The 22,638-nt window shown below is 38.1% G+C and overlaps 1 pseudogene across 1 annotated transcript; it reads left to right on the top strand.

Moving 5' to 3' along the window:
• The first annotated feature begins 12,702 nt into the window (after positions 1-12,702).
• Positions 12,703-21,129, top strand: LOC149831021 (disease resistance protein Roq1-like; annotated as a pseudogene). The gene is made up of 5 exons (XR_016433255.1): positions 12,703-13,274; positions 15,506-16,609; positions 18,627-18,986; positions 19,316-20,137; positions 20,623-21,129. The product of XR_016433255.1 is annotated as a disease resistance protein Roq1-like (transcript).
• The last annotated feature ends 1,509 nt before the right edge of the window (positions 21,130-22,638 follow it).

The raw sequence follows: 22,638 nt of genomic DNA, 5'->3' as shown, positions 1-22,638 counted from the left end.
ATTTAAGATGTTTTGATTCTTAATATTGATTTAAGATCTCTTTGTCTGGATATAAATGTTATAACCACACACAGTCTTTAAGGTCGTACATCTGAATCATTTGCTTCCAATCACACATAAAGGTGACCTTGTTTATGCTCTCAAGTACACACTGTCTAAACTTTTTATCAAATACTATCTTCTGATTAAAAATATGTCATATGTTTTTTGCTACATTTTGAAATATATGCCACAAGCATAGGCGATGATGTAAATATGGTCATACATGAGACACTGCAGCCTCAATTGCATGATCACCATCTGTAAGTACAGCTCCAGGGTACTTTTCATTCAGTGCCTTTGTAAATACTTTGAACAACCACTCAAAGGTTTCCTTAGTCTGGCAATACAAAAAAGTGTTGCCTAATATGCAACTCCGTGAGTGATGGTTCACTCCGACAAACTGCGCAAATGACCATTATTCCTTATTAATCTTTTTTGTCATATAAAAAACTAGTTGCATTGCACTAAAGAAATCAGGGTCATTGCTTGAATGCTTCTGTAGGTAATCAACCAAAGAACATATTCCTTCATTCTTCATGTTTTCTGACATCCTCCTTTTCAAGTGGTTTTTTAGATCCATAGGTGTGAATAGTACATTTTCACGACTACCATCTACGTGCGCACACAAATTGTATATCTTAATTGGTGCAATGTCGGTGCTATCAACTATTTTAGCATGCGCTTCAGTTACTTTACAATGTGACCTTAACATAGGAGTCATAAATGAAGCGGCTAATTCATGGTTATGATCATTGATTAAAGTATGAACTACATCTTTTTCATTCGGAAGTCTTCTTAACACCATTCTCGCTGGACAACAACATCTTGAATCTGGCTTGCTTCTTGTTGGATTTTCATTTGACTTCTTCCAACCTTGCTTAGAACAAACATATGCCTCTCTCACCATGACACCCTGTCCATTTTTTGCCCAAGAATACCTTCTAACACTGAAGCCAAGTTTTATGGCATAATCATTATAAAATTTGTATGCAACTTCCTCATTATTAAACTGTATTCCCTCTATAGGAACAAAGTCAAATATATTATCATGTAGATTTAAGGTGCCTGCATCTTTGTCAAGTGCACTGTCATGATCGTCTACCTCATTATCGAATTGCATTTCGTCTGCTGAAATATTCAAGTCAAGAGTGAATCAAATGTATGTACCCTTCTTATCAAGTGCATGATTAGTGCACATATTCAATTTTTTAGGTGCATTGATAGTATGGATGTTCGTTGCTACATGACTTTCCAATGATTGAGATACATAATCTTCACTGCAACTAGTTGAGTTGATATGCTCAACACTGTCATGAGCAAAATATCAATTTGCATTAGTCAGTGCATACGTTTACTACGATTTATTCAAGATGCATATAACAACGACTACTGATTAGTTACGCAAGTCAAAGAAATGATTGAATGAATCATAATATCAAAGATTCAACCTAATAGCTTATAAATCAATATTAACAAACAAAACCATATCGCACAAATCGACAAAAGAAAACACATAATATCTTACAAATCGATATATGACAATTCAACATAATATATTACAAAATAGTATACGACAATTCAGCATAATATCTTACAAATCGATATACGACAATTCAGCATAATATATTATAAATTGATATTAACAACCAAAACAATATCTCCCAAATCAATACTAAAAAACACATAATATCTTACAAATCAATATACAACAATTCAATATAATAACTTACAAATCGATAATAACAAAAAAAATAATATCCCACAAATCGATACTAGAAAACACATACTATCTTACAAATCGATATACGATAATTCAGCATAATATATTACAAATCGATATTAACAAATAAAACAATATCTCACAAATCGACACTAGAAAACACATAATATCTTACAAATCGATATACGACAATTCAGCATAATATATTACAAATCGATATTAACAAACAAAATAATATCTCACAAATCGATACTAGCACTACAACAGAGCAGTAGATTAGCGACGACCACCTTCTGTCGCTAATCCGTCGCTAACCATGTTAGCGACGGATTAGCGACAACGCGGCGACAGTATGCTTACGTCGCGAATATTTCGACGCTAACTGGCGATGGAATAATTCCGTCGCCAAGTCCGTCGCTAATTGCGACGGAATAACGAGCGCTATATTCCGTTGCCAATCCGCCGGTACTAAACGGCGACCACGGCGTGGCGACGGATTTAATTCCGTCGCTAAGCCGTCGCTAGATTAATATGAATAGTGACGGAATCATCCGTCGCTAATCCGTCGCAAAAACGAAAAAAAATAAAAAAAATTTATTTAAAAATTAATTACGGAGAACTGTACAATTTATATTTCCTGTACAATTTATATTTCCTGTAAATAAAAAACAAACCACACAAAAAAATTCATATAACAAGTATCTATAATAATTAATCGTTCCACCTTAAAACTAAGAAGTTTAATTATTTACAATTCAACAATTACAATTAGGAAAAATAAAAAAAATAGAACTTCTTCAACACAGTCCTCTAATCATCGCCAAGATTTTGTGCGTCTTCTTGTTCATTGTCTTTATCTGTCCCTTCAGCTCCACTACCCTGATTATCGCTAGCAGCCTACACAAGAAAAGAACAGTCAGTATTGATAAACAAAATATGATGAAATAAATTACACACTATATGTGATTCTATCATGTGCTCATGTGTGATCTAAGGCAATAAAAAAACTCTATATGTGATTCTATCATGCTCATATGTGTGCTAAGGCAGTCAAAAAATTGAATATGTGATTATAGCATGTTCATATGTGTTCTAAGGCATATAAAAAAACTCTATATGTGATTCTACCATGCTCAGATGTGCTTTAAGGTAGGCAAAAAACTATATATGTGATTCGATCATGCTCGTATGTGTGCTAAGGCAGTAAAAAAATTGAATATGTGAATATAGCATGCTCATATGTGCTCTAAGGCAGGCAAAGCCAAAAATTTTATATGTGATTCTATCATAAATGATATATAACATGTTCATATGTGTTCTAAGGCAGTTAAAAAACTCTATATGTTATTATAGCATGTTCATATGTGTGCTAAGGCAGTCAAAAAACAGAATATGTGATTATAATATGCTCATATGTGTTCTTAGGCAGTAAAAAAACTGAATATGTGATTATAGCATGCTTATGTGTTCTAATGCAATCAAAAAAACTTTATATGTGATTCTATCATGCTCATATGTGCTCTAAGACAGACAAAAAGTTAAATATATATATGTGATTCTATCATGCTCATATGTGTGCTAAGGCAGTAAAAAAATTGAATATGTGATTATAGCATGTTCATATGTGTTCTAAGGCATCTAGAAAAACTCTATATGTGATTCTACCATGCTCAGATGTGCTTTAAGATAGTCAAAAAAACTATATATGTGATTATACCTGAGAGGGACCTGGAATCGAATATCCCCTATCCTGAACAGCGGCCTTGATCTCATTTCGGAGAAAGGGGGCGACGGTGTATTGGAAGTAGTTATTCAGTGATTCATTAATGATCTCGCGTACATCATCACTGGAAAGAATAGTCGGCTGCTTGGAGCTTATGTCGGCGCAAGAAGTTGGTGAGCCGTAACTGGAAGAACCAATAACTGGTGAAGTGTTCATATTACTCCCAAACCCGAACACGCGACCTTTTTTGGGTTCACCTGCTGCAGTCACCCATGCTGTAGGATCAAATGATGGATGCTGAGTAGCGTCTTAACCATATCGCTCTACCATTTGTTGCTCATATGCCTCCTACAAAATAATGTTTAAAGTATTCATTAATAATTAATGATAACATTATGATGACTTGCATATATATTGCAATGATTATTAATAGAATTAATTCATACCATTGTCGTTCTCGCCTTCTCTGATACGAAGACTCCCGTGGTCTTCCGTTTATGTGTTTCTACAAACACATCCTTATATGGTACACTGCCTCCTTTTTCTGCTTCCTGCGAAGTTAAATGACAAAAGATTTAGTACACAAATTTGCAACTATACTTATAAAATTAATATTATATATTGATGAGTTACCATTTTCTTTAGGTGGCTCCCAAATGTCTTAGATCCACCTGTGTGTAGATGGGCTTCGGGCATCTTCGATCGATTTTGTGAAGCCTTCGCAGAGCGATTTTTAAATGCATCTCCCGCCCACATATCGCACATTTCATCCCAGTAATCTCTCCTGATAGTAATAGGACCATGGCCCTTCCACAGTAATGGATCATCTACTACGCCAGATGCTTTTTTTGCTGCAGTCTTCATAGTGTGCAGCATGTCTGCAAATCGATTGGCAGCCACCTTCTGCCACACCTTCCTTGCATCATTTTCTTCCACCGTAGTTGCAAAGCGATTCGAAGCCTACAAATATTTTCAGAAAGTTAGTAGACATTGCTTAAATAAATTAAATATGAAACACATTAACTATGAGGAACAACTGTATACCATGAATGAGGACCACAATCTGTCTAATACCTCCTTTGGGTACTCTTTCCATTGAGCAACTGGTCCTGGTAGATGTTGAAGAAGTGAATTCCTAATCTCCCGTACTACTTCTTGTGGCTCAAACCTCGTGCTGCACATGAATTGTTACACAGTAAATATCAATATAAAATATTTAAAAGATATGCAAGATTTTGAAAACAAAATACTTACGGTCGATTATCGATATACACTATTCGAATGAGTCTTCTTGTGCCAGCCTGTGAAGACCCTGTTTCCTGTGTTGGCTGTTGACTTGTGCGATCAACTGGTGTAGGTGGGTCGTGTACAGGCGCAACATCATCTGTAAAAAATACACACCAAGTTCTCAGAATGTGCATTTGAACTAATCAAGCATCTAATTAGTTATATGATATACCTATCACAGGAGCCCGTGAAGATGAAGGTTGAGCCTGGCTACTACTGGATGAGCGACCACTATAACCTCCACGAACCATATTCTAACAAATAACATATGTCAAATAATTCACATCAAGTATTACAATGCATTCAAGTCATTCACATCAAGCATTGCAATGCATTCAAATAATTCAAATCATTGACATCAAGTATTGCACTAATTTAAATCATTCGTTAATTGCATAAATTATAATACATTCAGATAAATTACAATGCATTCGAATCATTCGTATCAAGTATTACAATACATTGAAATAAAATTTTTAATCATTCACACCAAGTATTGCAATACAACTCACATCAAGTATTACAATGCATTTAAATAGAGGTTTGTAGTATAAGATTTTTTTCACTAGCTTGAGAATTCTTCCTCGTCACTAGTTTGACTTTCTTCTTCTTCTTCTTCTTCTTCTTCTTCTTCTTCTTCTTCTTCATTGTTTGCCCATCCACTTGGTACATCATTTGGATCACATTCCTCTATGAATGTTTCATCAGCCAATGGAGATATGACATGCATATCATGCGCAACATCGTGACCATAAGCGAAGTCACAGACATCATCACAATGATTGTGATCACGATCAATTAAGTAACTTAGTGTTGTTTATAAGTACAAAATTTATGTTAGCTTCTTTACCAACTGTTTCAACCACTCCACAAACTTAGTTTCACGTTCTTTTTGTACTTCTGCATTAGTGAGATGTGAAACTTTGCTTTGCAACTCCAGATCAAATCGTCTGCAAACCACAAATACTTATATTACCGAGCCATGTATCCACATATAGAACATAAAAGGATTTATAATTGAGTTGCATATACATATACTTACTCGATGTATGGGTCGATCGCTGAACAATTAAAAAGAATATAGATGTGTGCTGCATCTTGCTCTCGATCTGTCAATAGCCTTGATCGGCAACTACCAAATGCATGCCCAAGTCGTTGAAATATCGACAGCTTGTCAGCTACAGTTACTTGTTCTCCATCATCGTTACAGGGCGGGCATGTGTAACGTGTTGAAATATGAGGTTCGAAGTACATAGATGAGAAATTTGAAATCTCTTCTAAAGTGTACGCCTCACAAATAGAGCCTTCTACTCTTGCTTTATTACGAACCTTTTTTTTTAGGTCGAGCATGCATCTGACAAGAATATACATTGCAAATTTTAAATATCTGTCATTAAAGAGACAAATATAAAAAAACATATACCTTTCAAATGGGTACATCCATCGATATTGCACAGGGCCACCAACCCTTAGTTCATATGGCAAATGTATGATCAAATGTTCCATAACATCAAAAAATGCTGGCGTAAATATCTTTTCTAACAGACAAACAGTGGTGATGACAGAGTCCTCGAGATTCTTTACATCTGATACAATGACCTCCGATGCGCACAATGTTCTAAAAAATCCGCTCAACTCAGACAATACCCCCCATATAGGTTTGTCTAACATATCATGGAATGCTAGGGGTATCAATCGTTGCATAAAGATATGACAATCATGGCTCTTCAACCCATATAACTGTCCATCGTCAATCTTCACAGCCCGAGCAATGTTAGAGACATATCCATCTGGAAATCTCAGTTGTCTCAACCATTGACATACATGTTTTATTTGATCAGGTCCGAGCACGTACTTCGCCTTTGGTTTCAGTACTTTGCCATTATACTCTTTGAGTTCCAATTCTGGTCTTTTACATATTAATTTTAAATCCATACGGGCCTTCGGATTATCCTTCATTTTTCCTTTAATATTCATTACTGTATTGAACACATTATCAAACACATTTTTCTCTACATGCATCACATCCAAATTATGTCGTATCAATAGGGTCGGCCAATACGGTAGTTCCCAAAAAATAGATTTTTTCGTCCAATTGTGTTCCTTCCCAAATCCACGGAAGGGTGTAGGACTGCGGGCATCTGTTAATACATCTGGAAAGTATCGCAATCTTCTTAAAATCTCTATGCCAGACAATCTTGAGGATGGACCTTCCATTTCAGTTGTGCCTGCTGTAAATGCATTCTTTTGACGTCGGAACGGATGATCGTTGGGTAGAAATCGACGATGGCAATCAAACCAGCAAGGCTTCCTTCCATGCCTCAATCTAAAAGCTTTGGAATCCTCCATGCAGTACGGACAAGCCAACCTCCCATGTGTGCTCCAACCAGATAACATACCATATGCAGGGAAGTCACTGATTGTCCATAGAACAGCGGCCTTCATGTTGAAATTTTGTTTTTTGTGGGCATCATACGTGGTAACACCGTCATCCCACAGTACTTTTAATTCATCAATCAATGGCCTTAGATATACATCAAGATTTTGGCCAGGTGAGGTCGGACCAGGGATCAACAGAGACAAGAAAAGATTTGGACGTTTCATACACAAGCTTAGTGGAAGGTTGTATGGAGTTACAAATACTGGCCAGCATGAGTATGGAGTTGATCTACCCCCAAATGGATTAAATCCATCTGTACATAGACCGAGTCTAACATTTCGCACTTCCATTGCGAAGTTCTGATGAGTACGATCAAAGTGCTTCCAAGCTTCAGCGTCAACAGGATGCGTGATCTTGTTTTCATCGTGTCGAACTTTATTTGCATGCCATCTCATGTGTTTAGCTGTCTTTGAAGACATATACAATCGCTGCAATCTAGGAGTGATAGGAAAGTAGCGGAGCGACTTGTATGAAACTTCCTTTGATCTCATGCTACCATTGCCTCTTGTCTTTGGCTTGAACCGAGGATGCCCACATGACGGGCATGATATGTCATTTTCCTGCTCCTTGAAATACAACATGCAGTGATTTGGACAAGCATCAATCTTTTTGTAACCCATACCTAGAGCGTTGACCATAACTTTCGCACGATAGAAATTTTGTGGCAATTTCTCATCTTTAGGCAACATACTCTTCACAATCATGCACAAACGGTCAAAACATGATTGACTCAAATTATACTCGGACTTCAAATTCATTAGTTGAAGAACTGCAGACAAGATAGTGTGACTCTCACAACCGTTCCAAAGTGGCTCATCAGCATCTTTAAGTAAATCATAAAATCTACTAGCTGCATCGTTTGGTGATTCTTCATCTACGACAGTTCTTACATCACTAGAACTCATAGCAGAACCCAGTTCTGTTCCTGCAGCATCAAATATCAAATTCGTATATGGATTATCGTGCACCACATTCACCCGTGCATCAAAATCGTTTCTAAATTCTTCTCCATGAAACGCCCAATTCTGATAATCACTCACAAAACCCTTCCTGTATAGGTGATGTCTAACGCCATGAGGTTCTACAAATCGATTATTCTTACAAATCTTGCAGGGACACCTAATCCGACCTGTGGGATCTACCGTACTGACACTCGTCGTTGCAAATTCAATAAAACTATCGACACCATCCATATATTCATGCGATAACTCATTGTCCACTATCCTACGGTACATCCATTCACGGTTTGCAGTCATTCTGTCGTATGATGTTACGAATAGTATCCTAACGAATTAAGAAAAAAACAATCAGAATGCTACGATGAAGAAAATATCAAATTTATCATGCAATATACTATGTCAAACAATAACAAGAATTTTGATGCATGCATTGATAACTTAATATTTTCTTGTGCAAACTATTAATGACATGATACAATCATTTGAAGCATGCTTTTATTATAAAATTTCACATGGAAGTCAAAATCAAATTGAAAGTAACTACATGCAAGCATGGATACAATTACATCAAACATTGCAATACATCATAATCATTCATATCAAATAAATGGCAAACATGTACCTGCAGCAAACACACTTCAATATCTCACTAACTACTACCATGCTTAGCATGGACTCCGTACTCCAAAAATAAGAACACTTCCATATTTCTACATTAAAATCATGCTCAGCATGATCTCCGAACTCCAACAAAGCAGTCCTAGATATCAACAACTAAGTGAGTGTGTGAACAATAAAGTGCTGCATTCAATAAATTAAATAACATGTGATACGTTTGCATCACTTACTCACCACGGGTATTTACCCGATTTGCATTGTTTTTGTCATTTACTTACCACAGGTGGCCGAGCACGAGTTGGTTTCGTTGAAAAATCTGCACAAAAACAAAACAAATTAAGTAACAAACTAACTAATCAAGAAAACAAATTGAAGTAAAACTAACTACCAGTAGACATTAACAAACTAACAAATTGAACAACATGGACAACTTGTATATATACATTACAAAAAAAATTTCAACTTAAAATCCATATGGACAACATATATGCAAACTACACTTAAAACCATATTGACATCTTATATACACATATTACAATTTTTTTTTCAAGCTAATCACATGGACAACATAGGGATCACATAATAACTTTTTTTTTTTTTAAAAAGAGATCACATGGGCAGCATAGGTATCCATAACAAAAATTCTTTTCAAAACAGATCACATAGGCAACGTAGGTATCTCATAACAAATTTTTGTTAAACCCAGCCGAGTGGAAGAGAAAGAGATAGACTAAGAAGGTTGGAGGCCTTGTGCTCAGCCAAGCTCCCTTCCACAGCCCCTTTTCGCGTTTTTCTCTCAAGGTACGGGTATTTTCTTATGTGAAACGTTTGAGAAATCGGGTAGAGGTAGGATTTCCATGCATGTTTTGATGGAAATCCATGGCGAATCAGTGGATCTACGAATCCACTATGTTATATTGATATTTCTCCTTGTTTTTCATTTTTTTTTTCAAAAAGAAATCCATGGCACGATCGATGTGGTATGGGTGTCGGCTGACAGACCAGCCGAAGTCAAGCCGTGAACCCTCGTTGTTGGCCCAGCCGAGTGATCGGCTGGGTATGATCCCTTTATTTCAAAAAAAAAAATCTTTTTATTCACGTTGGTGGCTGTTGGCTGGCTGGCAGCCAGCCGAGTAGCACTCGGCTGACTGCCAGCATGCTGGCAGGTGCGCCAGGCCCAGCACCCAGTCGGCTGGGTGCTAGGCGAGCCTATGACAGGGCAATAGCCGGCCCAGCCGGCCCAGCCGACAAAAATTCTTTTCAAAACAGGGAAGGGGGTTAAACCCCCTGCCGGAAAGGCAGTTCCGGCATGGGGGGTTGACCCCCTGCCGTGCCTTTACGGCAGGGGGGTCGACCCCCCATGCGTTTCCGGCAGGGGGTCGACCCCCCATGCGTTTCCGGCAGGGGGTCGACCCCCCTTGCCGGAAACGCAGGGGGTCGACCCCCCCTGCCGGAAAGCACGGCAGGGGGTTAAACCCCCTCCGTTTCCGGCAGGGAAGGGGCGTACCCCCTGCGTTTAGAAGAAGAAGAAGAAGAAGAATATTACCTGCGCTTCGCCGGACGGTGGCGGGAGGTTGACGGGGAGCGGCAGCTGGCGAGCGCCGGCTGGCGAGCGGTGGACGGGGAGCGGCGGCTGGCGAGCGGCGGTGGCCGGACGGTGGCGAGAGCCGACGGGCGGCGGGAGGGAGCAATACAGCGAAATAGGGAAAAGAGAAAGAGGGATGGGATTAGGGATTTACGCGACATTTAGCGACGGCTTAGCGACGGCAAAATTCCGTCGCGAAGCCGTCGCGAAACCCAAATACCAAAAAAGCGACGGAAAATATTCTGTCGCTACTCCGTCGCTAATTAGCGACGGAGTAGCGACGACATAGTTCCCTCTCTAAATCCGTCGCTAAAATGGTGTTCTTGTAATCAAAAGTAGCGACAAAAACATGCAGTCGCTAATCCGTCGCTAAGTAGCGACAGATTAGCGATAAAAATCGTTTCCTCGCTAATCCGTCGCAAATTAGCGACAGATTCTATCTCTAGCTAATCTGTCGCTAAGTAGCGACGGAAAAAATCCGTCGCTAATTTCCGTCGCTAATTAACAATTTTCTTGTAGTGTAGAAAACACATACTATTTTACAAATCGATATACGATAATTCATCATAATATATTACAAATTGATATTAACAAACAAAACGATATCTCACAAATCGACACTAGAAAACATATAATATCTTATAAATTGATATACGACAATTCAGCATAATATATTACAAATCGATATTAACAAACAAAATAATATCTCACAAATTGATACTAGAAAATACATAATATCTTACAAATCGATATACAATAATTCAACATAATATATTACAAATCGATATTAACAAACAAAACAATATCTCACAAATCGATATACATGTTATTACAATCGCAATTTGGTTACATTGCATATACTGAGTGAATGGACGATACCGGATGGGGTAGAGGCTCTTGCTCGCATCTGTAACCAAGCATTCTTGTCAGGAGATCCCACCGCCTTACAAATATTTTCAAGTTTTCAACCATCGAAACGATAAAATCTACCTGCAATAACAAAACAATGCCTTAATGACACTCACGACGACATATGTTCTGCAACAATAGCATGATGACATGAAAAGGTACTCACCATGCTTTAATGACACTTGTTGGAATGTTTGTGCGTCATTAGTTTTTTCCATACTCCTAACGAAAACAAAAAAGAAGAGAAGACGAAGGAACCAGCAAGCACATTCAGGCTCATTACACTGTATTGACATTAGAGGCTTACAAGAAAAAAAGAGTGAACTTTAAGCTTTGTTTGGGAATGGATTCCGTAATAGTCATGGATTTAACAAATCTTTAATGTGGTTTGGGAGCACTCTTTCAAATCCATTGAAGATTCCTCACTTCCATAGGCATGATATTTAGGATGTAGCTTTTACCTTCATAAATAAACTGAGACGGTCACCAAAAGGCCACTTAGAAGTGTCACTGGTGTAGCATTTGGTAAAATTACCTCCTCACCCTGGTGGTACCTAAAATGAGTAATTGGAGCCAGCAAAGGTCATGCCAGTTCCTACTTTTTTCTATTTTTCCTTGCTTCCAAACAGCTTCGCAAGTGGGGATTTCACACTTACCACTCTGGCGACCTTCGATGGTCGCTTTCCAAACGAAACCTTAACTAGGTTGGCAAATACCTTCTGTCCACCAACAAATTGAGAAGAATCTCATTGCAAACAAGAAACTGGAATAGGTAAATTTTGAACTTGGAGCATTTTTTTCTTTTTCTTTTTGGAGCCTTAGATTCAGGCATGCTGATCTAACACCAGATTTGAATACAACCAGCGTGACAAATACCATGTTTTTTTCTTTCAGAAAAGGAAAATGTGGTTTTTAGGTTACCAATAGAAAGGCAAATATTGGCAGAAACTATTTTTATGAAATTTATTTTTTCATATAAATTAGTTTTTATTGTTAGTTGATTTTGTTTGGGGATGAAAGGTGAGAAAAATAAAGAACTCAATTTCTCACGAGAAAAGAAAAAATTGGTGTTGCTTTCCTGCTCAAATCATTTGTCACCGTCGTGGAGACAACCCACCCACTTCACTTCTAAGTAGCACCAGTGGTGGGGGCCAGGCTCCTTGACTTTTCATGGCTGCATTAGTTTATAAAACAAAAATGGGTAAGGGAAAAGACCATGTGGGGGGTCTGGAAAGACGTTTTCTTCTAGTCTGACGTCGTAAGAAAGCTAAGCAAGAGGACCGAGGGAAGCTTCCTCGCGCTTTCCTTTCAATAATGAACGAAACAAATGAATTAAAAGATGGTGGTGAGAGGCTTTATGGTTGTGTTACCTCTCTCGGCTATAAAGGGATGGTAGAGGTTTGGACTAAGACTGGGCAGATTGTAACTCCCGTTTAATAGCTTCTCTGTATCTAAGAAGAAAGACCATCGCGTAGCTTGTGTGAGATTAAGAGGAAGAGCATGGAGGACGAGGCAGCAGGCCCATCAAATCTGGGTGGGTTTGAGTTTGATGTGTTTTTAAGTTTTAGAGGGGAGGACACCCGCAAGGGCTTCACGAGCCACCTCTACCATCGACTGCAACAGCATGGCATAAAAGCCTTCATAGACAGTGAGGATTTGGAGAAAGGCCAAAGAATCATTGAACTGTTGAAGTACATCGACGGATCAAAGATTTTTGTGCCCATCTTCTCCAAAAGCTATGCAGACTCTAAGTGGTGTTTAATGGAGATAGCCAAGATGGTGGAGATTAACAAAGATGCTGAGAAAGAGAGGCCAATCATTCCCGTGTTCTTTGATGTTTCTCCTTCTGATGTCAAGCATCCGATAGAGTCATTTCCAGAAACTTTTGAAAAGCACCAAAGCAACGAGGGTGAGATAAAGGTGAACGAGTGGAGTGCGGCCTTGACAACAGCAGGGAAGATTAATGGATACCGTCTCCCTGACACAGATGGGTCAGTAACAACCTCTCTCTCTCTCTCTCTCTCTCTCTCTCTCCGTATATATATTGTGTGTGTGTGTCTGAAAATGAAAACCGACAAAATCAGGAAGCAGATCAGGTCATGCTGAACATGAGAGCTTTTGCACATGCTGACATCGTGGCCGTCTGTTTGCATTTCGGATGAATGCCACGTGGTTTTGTTGACTTTTGAGCTTTTTAAAATGCAAATCGGATGGCCACGATGTTGGTGCTAAATAAAAAATGCAATTGGATTTTTGGTGTTTTTTCAAAATGCTGAGAACAGATGCCATGATGTGATCTATATGCTTGTTTTTTTTTTTTTTTAGAAAACACTTCTTGGAACATTTGATTCCAATACATGGATAGGTTTTTATAAAGTTTGAAAAAATCAACGGCTTATAATTATTTTCATAAATTTTTTTAAGACTCTGAATACTGTTTTTTATCCAAAATGCATGAACTAAGTGTCTATTTTTTAGTAAATTTTTGAGACTCCATATCCCAAAGGGGTTTGTAGTAGTGGAATGGGGCCAAGGACACTAGGTAGGCTTCTAGGCTCAAATCTCATGGGCATCTCTCCTTGCACAAGCGAAAGCGTGGCTATTCCCTAGGGGTAAGCCCACAGAGTTTTACACTATAAGGACAGTCACCACAACAAGTGCGGCTAGGTCTTTGTTCCTAATTGTGGGCTTTTTGTGTAAAATATAAAAGAATCATGCTAAACACATCCATGGGATCAGAATTTGAAACAAACACTGAAACCCCAATAACATGTTTCCTTCGGCACTGTGCCCATTTTATAGGTTTTTATTATATATATATATATATATATATATATATATATATATATATATATATATATATATATATATATATATATATAGCATTTGCTACACTCCTAGAATCACAGTTTTTGGAACAAAGACGTGTCTTTTTGAGGTTTGAAAATTTGATACAATGTTGGCTGGTGATCTTTCAACCTTCATAAAATCCTATATATGTCAGAAAAACATGATCCAAAGGCAAATTTTTGCTAAACTTGATATGTAGTCACATATGGAGCCAGATGTGCAACAAAACTAAAAAAATGAAAAAAATACATTTTTTCACTTACAGTTGCCACCTATGAGGGTAGCAAACATTATCCTATACATATATAGGGCGCATCTATGGAGGTATTGTACCAGTGGTACACCTTTGATTCAGAGAGATCTACATGTTTAATATATTCTATTTATTATTTTCATGTACTAAAGTTGACTAAAATATGATGTTTTATATTATTTATAAACCACTCTTATTTTCATGAATTATAAGCCATTGATTTTCATGGTCTAAAAAATTGAATCTTATGATCTATTAAACATGAAAAAACCTTCTAATATACTAAGTAAATCATGTTAAACAGATCTGTATCATTAGATTTACTATTTGGTGGTTAGATCTATGCTAGCAAGAGTATGTACCACCCTATGGTACCATGGGACAAAACAACCATATATCCCCCCACGACACACACATTATATATATATATATATATATATATATATATATATATATATATATATATATATATATATATATATATATATATATATATATAAAGAACTAACGGGCTAAAAATAATAGGTGCAGATCTATCAACTCGACCTAATTACGTATATGTGTTCGATATAGTTTGTTTAGAAAGGATTAAGCCTTGAATTGTATTTTGCTGATGTAAAGCATGTTTTTTTTTTAGTTCTAAAATTTTGGCACGTTATGGGCCATTAAATGAGTTTTAAATAATTGAATTGTGACATGTAAGTAGGTTTTTTAAAGGCTCAAAAAAGTCAATACTAAAGTTCACAACTCAAATGTCTTATTTTTAAATCCTAATAATATGATCTAAGTTTTGATCTTTTGCACAGAAACTGTGTTGAACACATCTATATACTCAAATTGAGTGAATAAAGCTTAAACCTATGATTTCCAGCAGAATCGCACTATGCCTATAATAGCTCTTTTGAGTTAAGAAACTTTGGCACATTGTGTACCGTTGACTTTTGAAAAATTTGATCTACAAAAATTAGAATTCTTTTAAGAAAAGAAAAGAGTGATTTTTACTCATTAGTTTCTTACCTTCGTTAGTAGCCAATATTTACCCTATATATATATAATAAAAGTTGGATAATGTTCTTCAAGCTTTGGAATTACTTATTTGTTGTTGTCATCAATTTGCAGGGATGAGGCACAACTGATCACGGATATATGCAAGAAGGTATCTAATTTATTAAGCAAAGTCCCACTTCACATAGATCTTTTAATTGGGAACGATTCTCAATTAAATGAAGTGTTGGCGATGTTAGACAGGAAAACAAATGTTGTTTGTCTTATTGGAATTTGTGGGCAAGGTGGCATCGGAAAGACGACAATTGCGAGGGCCATCTATAATAAGCTATTTACTAAATATGATGGTAGTTGCTTCATCAATGATGTTCGTGAAAGTGCCAAGCGTCATAAGGGACTTCCCGAACTACAAGCTAAGCTAATTTCTGACATTTTAAAAGAAAATAAGGACATCCATGATGTTAAACAAGGAATTAGCATAGAATGAGTAGTAAGAAAGTTCTCCTAATTCTTGATGATGTGGATAGCAAGGAGCAACTTGAAGCATTTATAGCCCACCGAAAAGATTCGAAGCAAGAGGAATGGTATGGTGTTGAAAGTAAGATTATTGTTACAACAAGGGATAAAAACCTACTTGTAAAGCATGGACTGGAGGAAGAAGAAATTTATGCCCTTAAAGAACTGAACAGTGGGTATTCACTTCAGCTATTCAGTCGTCATGCATTTGGGAATGACGAACCAAAGGCAGAGTTTAAAGATCTGTCTATGGAAGTTGTGGAAGTAACAGGGGGCCTACCACTAGCTCTTAAAGTACTTGGGTCACTCTTTTATGGTAGAAGTGATAGAAAAGAATGGCTACAATTGTTGACAAAACTGAAACTAGTTCAAGATAAAGGAATTCATGGAAGGTTAAAAATAAGTTATGACTCACTGAGTCATGAGGAGAAGTGCATATTTTTAGACATAGCATGTTTTTTTATTGGACAGCATAAAGAATTTCCAGTTTTCCTGTGGGAGGATTACCGTTATTCCCCAAGCTTGTCACTCAAAGTTCTCGAACAGAAGTCTCTCTTTAGTATTGATGATACTTTTAGAATGCATGACCAAATTCGAGATATGGGAAGGACTATAGTTCGAGATGAAGGCAAAGAGAACCCTCTAGAGTACAGCAGGCTATGGGATGCGGATGACATAGAAAGGGTGTTGGAGGAAGCAGAGGTATGAGCTAAACTGATTTCTATTTTTATTTTCATAGTATTAGAACTTTGAATATTGGCATAAGAATAATTATGGCGTATTCTATATATCTTCTGTTTTTCGTAATATTAAAAAGTTGGCCACACTAACACAAGATCCATTTCATAGGCACAGGTTGAGTGAATATTGAGCTAATAAAGTAAACTACATTGTTTCGTGGTCAAAAAGTTCAGAAACTTGGCCTACATTGGCATTGGTAAATTCACAGTCAAACAATGTAATCTAGATAATGGATTACTTCTAGCCATCTTAGAGCACTTCTCTCTCTCTCTCTCTCTCTCTCTCTCTCTCTATATATATATATATATATATATATATATATATATATATATATATATAGTAACAAATAATGCCAAGATTTTTAAAATGGCACAATATTTTTTAGACTTATTTCCAAAGCCTAAAAATCCCGTTAATATCGGGAGGCTTTCAAAATCTCTCATAATCTGAATATTTTGTGAAATTATGGCGATATTAACGTAACTTAAAATGATAAAACCTTGTCAACAACAAACAAATTAGTAAAAAAAAAAATTGTTCGAAAAAGTAGTGCTGACGTGGAAACTCCATGTGAGCATACCTTTAAGCTTCTTACCCATCTGAACGAGCAGATTTATTAGCCCACATGAATCGGCAAACCATTTCAAATTTTAAGTACGTTGCAAAGCAAAGAGAGTTCCTTTTTAGCTAGAGTAGAAAAGGTAACGACTCTTTTTCCTCATCGATATTGGGTTACTTTTTGGATCCTTGTACTCATATCCAAGCAATATCTTATTCACATTAAGATATCATCTCACCCACCAGTGGACCGGGCGAAATCGGATCCGTGCCCCGCCTCACCCCATTTGGACCTGGGATGAAGGGCATGAAACGGGGATGAAGGTTAAAATCCATCCCCATGCGGGGATGGGCTTTTGCTTTCCCCCGCACTGCCCCTGTCCCCATCTCGATTTCTGCCGCTCCATCCCCAATCCTTCTAAGGGATGACAATAGACCAAGGGGAAACTGGCCCCGCCCTGCCTCGCTCCCGTTTGGACCGTGGATGGAGAACATGATCCGGGGATGGAGGCAGGGTGGAGGTTAAAATCCATCCCCGTGGTTCAGATTTTGAGACGGGGCGGGGGTGGAGACCTTGTCCCCCGCCCCGGTCCATTGCCATCCCTACCCATAAGTATCTATTATAAAACTTTTGCTGGTGGTTTTTACTTATGTATAATAAGTTTTGACAAATTTATAATTTTATAAGAATTTTTCATGTAAACAAAGCTTTCCTTAAATCTCTACTTGCCAAAAATTCTCGAGAACGATATTTGTGACTATATACAGGGTAATACATCCATGCTATGCTAAATAAATATGTTCTCACCTCATATATTGAGAGAGAGAGACTTAAAGGGCCCGACTTTTCTAGCCTACCAACATCTAGGTTGGGTCGGTCTGCACCCTGTTCCTGGGAGCTGGTCCAGAAACTAGGCCCAGGCCCAAACCAAACATGCCCTGTCATAGGCTGCCCGTGACCGCCGGTATATTGTCCAGTTCTAATATTTAATGGCTAAAAATAAGCATTAAGCGGGTACATTAAGTTTTCTAGTGGTTTGATGTTTGTTTCAGATTCTTCCAAATATTGAATAAATTATTTTTTTATATATCTATGTGAAGTCAACGGATACATATGATCTGGATGGCACATGTCTACGGCTGGATTGTAAGATGTAGAAAGGTCATTCCCTAACATATGTTATCATGACAAAGAAATGAATTGAAAACATAAGACCCTCTCCCTTGCAACTGTTTTCTATTTGAATCGGTTCAGTTTTACCGTATTCATTCCATTTCAATGAGGTCATCCATCCCCCTCTAGTTTGATTGCACAGACTCGGTCAGAAAATCGAGTCAGTCAAGTTTGTGGATGAGTTGGTGCATGCGACCCTCAAACTCTGCTTGATGAGTGGAAACATTCATGTTCTTATTTGTGCAGGTATCCGAGCTCCCTCTCATCCAAGGCATGACTTTTCGGAAAGGTATCCAAGGCAACGGACATAAGCAGTTGAGCAAGCACGCATCTAAAGCAATGAGCAATCTCAACATTCTTGACATAGGCGACTATTGCGATGAAGATGATGGGCCCATACACCTCCCAAGAAATCTAAAATATCTGAAGTTGAATACGAATAATTTCTATATGGTTAACGATCACCTCACAAGGAAATCAAAATACTGGAAGTTGCTATGTTGTCTTGACTTGGATACGTTTCGGTTTCGTAACGATCACCTCAAGGGACTCGTTGTCCTCGACCTAAGTGGTAGTAAATTTCGAGAAATCGCAATGGGTAACATGGTTAGTAGTCACAAAAATAGTAAGAATAAAAACACTGATGCATTTCCATCTTCAGTGTGCAAAATCAAATATGGAAAAGCAGCAAGCACTCCCATGATTCAAATGCCTATTTTAGGCGGAGCCAAAGAGTTTTGTGCCTTTGATTAAGGTACGAAGAATGGGCATTTGGTCATGGGAATTTGAGTCACATGCATGTGTTCACCCTAGTGATGAACAACATTGAAGATGCTCACCTTTTCTTTTACTCCCAGTTTCTCATATGTTTTTTATGCATATAATGTTTTTGTTAATAAATAAAAAATAATAATAATAATAATATTGATCTGCAGGTGCTTCCAAGGCTAAAGGTCCTCGATCTCAATGGCTGTCTAGGACTCCTCCGCACTCCTGATTTCACTAGTCTCCAGTGCCTGGAAAGGCTCGACAGCTGTTATTCACTGAAAGAAATTGATGAATCAATCGAGCATCTTAAGAAGCTGGTTTTCTTGAGTATGAAAATGTGTGAATCACTAGAATGGCTGCCAGAAGGGGTAGGGGACTTGAAATCCCTAGAACAACTTCACCTTGAGGGATGCTCTGGCCTAAGAAGAATACCTGATTCATTACGAGGCTTAAAGAACCTTGAGGGCTGCACATCATTAGAGCAGTTTCCAATCTTCAGGGGAAAGGTCGATGGATGTAGTTCGTTAAAGCTGCTACCTGATTCATTAGGAGACTTTAAGAACCTGTCTGAATTGACCCTTGAGGGCTGCACATCATTAGAGCAGTTTCCAAACTTCAGGGGAAAGGTCGATGGATGTAGTTCATTAGGAAACTTTAAGAACCTTTATAAGTTGTCTCTATTTGGGGAACTCCATCTGGATTTTATTGGTGATTTTTTTCAATTACAACATCTTACCTTGCGTGGCCTCTCTAGGCTCGGGTCTCTTCCTCCGCTTCCCTCTTCTCTTGTTACCACCAATCTCTTAGATTGTACTGCTTTGAGTAAAATATCAGACATCTCAAACCTGAAGCATTTAGAGAAATTGAGACTCATAGGATGCAAGAATCTCACTGACGTTACAGGCATTGAAAGCCTCCAGTCTTTACAATGGTTGGACATGAGTGGGTGTGGAAGCCTGGGTGTTGACCTTATGAGCAGATTGTCACAGGTAGGTATCTTCTTGCTTCATGGTCTTTTTTTTTGGGGGGGAGGGGAACATATTACTGATTGAGTTATCACATATAGTGATAACAGTGGATAGGGGGAAAACGGGCCTCGCTTCATTTGAACAGGGATAGAGAGGTTAAAATCAAAACCCGTGCAGGAATGGAGACGGGGATGGATTTATGCTTTCTCTCGTTGGGCCTCATCCCCGATCTCTATTAGTAAAATAACTAAAATACCTTTAATGAATGATGTTAGTGGATCGGGGAGAAACCCATTTGGACTGGGAACGGAAGACATGAAATGGGAATAGACGAAGGAGATGGATGTTAAAATCAAAACGTGGAGATGGAAGGCAGAATTTTTAGACGGGGTAGGGGGGTGGAGACTTTGTCCCCCACCTCCACTGTCATCCCTAGTGATTGGTATATGTAGCACATTTCGTGATATGCATTTGGACTCATTAGCGCCTAACTCTTTGACTTGCAGGCGTCATTCGAACATTTGGAGATTTTCAGAATTACTGGAAGCCGTGTGGTTCCCCACTTGCTATTTGGGATTCCAGCAAAAGCCGTGGGGATTATCAAAGATGGCCGACATATGAGATGCAATTTTTATTTGACAGAGGCATCGCGCTCCAGTATAAACTTTGATGACACATCACCCATTGATGTGTTTTTAGAACTCATGGTGAACGGAACGGTCATCTTCCGTAAAATGCTACAAGGAGAGAGAGCATCACTGAAAACTGGAGCCTACTACTTCCAAATTCCAAGTAGTGAATTGAAGTGTGCCATAAATGATTTCTTAGGTGAAGGACATTTGATGATACGGTTTTCAACTTCTTATGGTTACGAGTTGAGTACTGGCATCATCGAAATTAATCGGCTGTGGTAGGGAATGCAAATGCAATGCTGTGAAATTTTCTCTCACCTTGTACTGAATTAGTTACCTTGTTTCTTGTTTGGGAATTTTCTATTGAAAACATTTTTCTTAGTGGCTTCCTATGTTAAATCCAAAAACGACAAAATATTGACAGCCAAAAACTCGTGAATAATAGAAATTTTTTGAAAATTTTGCATTTTTAATCCAAATCTCTGTAACAAAAAAATTTAAATAAAAATATAAAAAATAATTTTTATAGAAATATAAATAAAAAACACTTAAAAGTAAAACACACATTTTTTTATGATAAATAGCCAATAAAAACATAAATACCATGTGTAATAAAAACATAAATAGTCATTCACTGACAAAACATAAAAGTATGGTATTTTTGAGAGATTTTCATAAATCTGGCAAGCTTTGTCACAATGGTTAAGTCAGATGGCTTCGAAAGAGCTTTTTAAAATCCTTTCACTATCACTAACGGGGCTCCTGTTGCTTGGTACGAGCTGTGTTGGGACCATCCTTTCACGATCACCCATGTGTTGGGACGGTGCAAGTTCAAAACCCAATGGTATGTTGTGTGACTGATGAGTCTGCCTAACCCAGCTTGCCTCTCTCTCTCTCTCGCCTTTATCCACAATAAGAGGATTCACCATTCATTCATCTTGGCCTCTGAAGTCATTCACTCATTACATCTTAGTGGGCAACCCTACTTTTCTCTTAAATTGGATTTTCATAAAGCCTTTGATTCTGTGCATTGGCCCTTCTTATTTCAAATGTTATCCAATTTTGGCATTGGTCATCGTTTTTCTGGATGAGTGAGGGAATTGGTCTCTAATGCTCATGCCATGATTAAGATTAACGGCACTAGAGGTGGCCAGATCAAGTTGGAGCGTGTATTAAGGCAATGCTGCCCTCTATCGCCTTTGTTGTTCAATGCCATTGCTGAGGGTCTCGTGGTGTTGCTCAAGCGTGCTGCGGAGAAACGCCTGATAGATCCTCTAGATGTTCCAGATTTTTCGGACCATATTCTTATTTATGCTGATGATATGATTATTTTTGGGCGAGCAAACGTGCAGCAAATGCTTAGATTCAAGCTTATTCTCCAGTTCTTTCTTTCTCTTTCTGAGCTTTCCCTAAATGATAGCAAATGCTCTCTTACTATGTTCAATGTTCAGTCTCTTATGCTTGCAGTGGGTAAACAGATTTTTAATTGTGCAATCTCTGAGTTGCCGATGACATATTTGGGTCTGCCGTTACAAGTGAAACGCCTCTCTTCCGCTGCTTGGGCTCCAACTATTCAAAAAGTGAAAAGCAAGCTTCTTTCGTGGCAGGCTTCTTATCTCTCCATTGCTGGCCGTCTGACCTTAATCAGACATGTTCTTTCTTCTATCCCTGAATTCTTCATGTCAATGTTCGTGATGCTTGTGGGCGTGGAGAAGCAAATTTGTCGTTTAATGTCGGATTTTCTTTGGTCTGGGTGTCACCTTAAGAGTAAGCGCCATTTGGTTGGTTGGCGAACGGTGGTGTTACCGAGGCGTATGGCTGGCTTAGGTGTTTTTGCTCCAAGACAGAGGAGTATTGCTCTCGTAGCCAAGCAATGTTGGATGGCTCATC

This window comes from Nuphar pumila, chromosome 7, assembly GCF_984573655.1.
Source record: "Nuphar pumila chromosome 7, dmNupPumi1.hap1.1, whole genome shotgun sequence".
Classification (NCBI taxonomy): domain Eukaryota; kingdom Viridiplantae; phylum Streptophyta; class Magnoliopsida; order Nymphaeales; family Nymphaeaceae; genus Nuphar; species Nuphar pumila.
The sequence above is the reverse complement of the archived record's forward strand: the minus strand, read 5'-3'. Positions and strand labels throughout refer to the sequence as shown.